Genomic DNA, 2,773 nt, shown 5'->3' on the forward strand with positions numbered 1-2,773 from the left:
ATTGCTACTTTGTAGACCATTTCTTAGAAAAACTAAAAAGCCTGAGAAAAGAAAAATTTGTAAAAAAATGCCCATGGCTCATCTTTCGGCCCCTTGTTGGCCCAATTTTTTTGGCCTTGGTGGTTTTATTTGATGACCCAGCCCATTTAATGCTCATAATTATCCTCATTTCAGCCATTTGTTGACTCTCATTTAACCTATAGTTGGCCCATCTCCCACCATTGACCGCCACCAACTCTAGTCACCACCATTGGCCGTGCTCCTGCCATCTCAAAAAAAAAAAAAAAAAAAAAAATCATTCTTCTTAAAGTCAAGCTTCCATAATCTTTCACCTTAAGGGATGTTAGAGTATATTTGACTACCCTACATTTAGGGATTTGATGAATATTTAATTAAATTATATTATCCTAAATAAAGAGATTTAATTATAGATTTGATTTGATAATTTGTAAACTCTATAAATAGAACCTTTTATACAAACACAATATATTATCAATTAAATAAGAGCAAGATATAAACCTTAAGTCTTTCACTGGTAGACATATATTATAGACCGAACCATATAAAATTTCTTGTTTACAATTTCTATTTATTCCTTTACTTTATTTATTTGTCATTCCCTGTGATTTTCTTCATTGATTGGGACCCAAACTAGTGCAATAACAAGAGACCAACTGTATCTATAATGAAAGATAGAAATTTGCTATTTCATACAAACTTATCTAATAAAATGACACGTGTCCTATAGCTATTAAAAAAAAATAAGTTTAACACAATTTATTAAAAGAGTTTGTATGAATTTGCAACAAACCAATTTGTGGTTAGGTTTATCCGTTGATGCTATTACTAATATTATCTCCAAAATGTTGGGTATAAAATCTTATTGCTTATATATATATATATATATATATGGAGATCTTACACTAATAATCTGTTACATTTAGTGATACTTTTATTGAGACAAGGGTTTTTCCTTCAACAAATTACTGTTGGGTTGAGACTTGAGAAACACGAGATACCACATTATCAATCACCAATCCAAGGTCTTCTAGCTTCTTGTCAAGTATCTGCACAACAAGATTATCTGCATTATTCAGCGCAGCGTGGCAAACGTTGCTGGAAACTATGATGTGTCCGACCATGTCTTTCAATCCATGGGCATCCGAAACCGATTGCGTCGTCTTCATATACACTCTCAGCTTGTGGAGCGTTCTTCTCACGTTGTCTAATCCCTCAATCAAACCCTCCACACAGATATGAAGGTTGCCTTCGGCGGCGGCGATGATCCTTGTCGCACCCTTAAGACGTGGGATTAGGAGGATGAATTCTTTGGTGTAGCCAACCTCGCCGATGCCTATGGTGATGGCATCTTCTGCTGCCAGTGCTCGGCACTCGTCAGCACTAGTGCTGCTGCTGCAGCTGCAGGAGGCAGGTTGATTGGAGTCGACTGCATGGGCGATGACACCGAGTAGAAAAAGGGTGAGTAGAATGAAGGTTTGAGTTGCCATTGGTGTGAGGGGAGATTAGGTTGATGAGAAGAGGATGGGGCTTGGGTTGTTTTTATAGGAAGACTTAGATTACGTGCATGAAAGGAGGCTAAGAGGTGCTTTTGGTGTGCTATGAATTTGTTGAGTATTGGAAAAGATGTGTTTAAATTAGTTTAACTATTTTCCCTTCCGTCTCCAACTACTCATTTTAAGACTTGTTTTAATTCGTGGGAACGTTTAGCAAAGTTGTACATGATTGTTAGAAGTTCGCAACTAAGAAAATGTTTGAGATTGTGTTTGATAAATAGAGTTTTAAGTCAAAAAGCGGGTTTTAGCAAAAAATTTATTTTTAAGCTTTTGCCAAAAATGCGTTTTAGCAATTTTTTTTTTGCTTTTTAGACCCTTAGAAGGGCTTTCAATTTTTTTAACCAATTACTTTTTCTTCAAACGGTCTTTTTGAGAGTTAAATGCACGCCCAAATAGGTCTTAAAAGTGTTCAAAACATTGTCCATTTTTTGTTTTTTTTTACGTATTCGCGCAAGAGAGAAGGGGAGATGAAACTTGAACTAGTGACTTGAGGACAATATTGCGGCAATTTTCAAATTACAAGTTGGGCAAGGAAAGGTTTTTGTGGGTGGGTATAATAAACTTGCTGCAAGGAAGGTTGGGCCAATGGAGGTCATTGGAAATAATGTACTTAACCTTGGTTGGGCTCTTAAAGTTAAACCCATAAGCAGTTGAGAATTCACCTACTCACTAGAATTTTTATGAATTTTTAAAACCCTAAGAGCATTCCCAGCAGACTCCCTATAAGGGAGCCTGTTCCCTAAATTTAGGAAATATGCCTAAAAAATTGCAAAAAACGTCACACAGCAGATTCCCTATATGGTTCCTTAAACCATCAGCTACTACAGTTGAACCCAATGTTTTGGGTTCAACTGTAGCGATCCACATGCTTATTAAATTAGAAAAAAAATATTCTCTCTCCTCTCTCCTCCCGTCTCACGTCTCTCTCACCTCTCTTTCTCTCTCTCGCACCACCAAACCAGAGATCAAACCAGACGTCTCTCTCTCACCTCTCTTTCTCTCTCTCTCGCACCACCAAACGATCAAACCAGAAACCCAGATCGATCAAACGAGATATTTCAGACCGAATCAGAGATTTTAGGGATTTCAGACCAGAGATTTCAAACCAGAGATTTCAGACCCATAAATCAAATCAAATCAAAGACACAAGGCGTCAAGGCATGTGAGCGCCGATTGGGTCGCAGTTGGATGGGGTCACG

Source organism: Corylus avellana, chromosome ca6 (assembly GCF_901000735.1).
Source record: "Corylus avellana chromosome ca6, CavTom2PMs-1.0".
Lineage (NCBI taxonomy): Eukaryota > Viridiplantae > Streptophyta > Magnoliopsida > Fagales > Betulaceae > Corylus > Corylus avellana.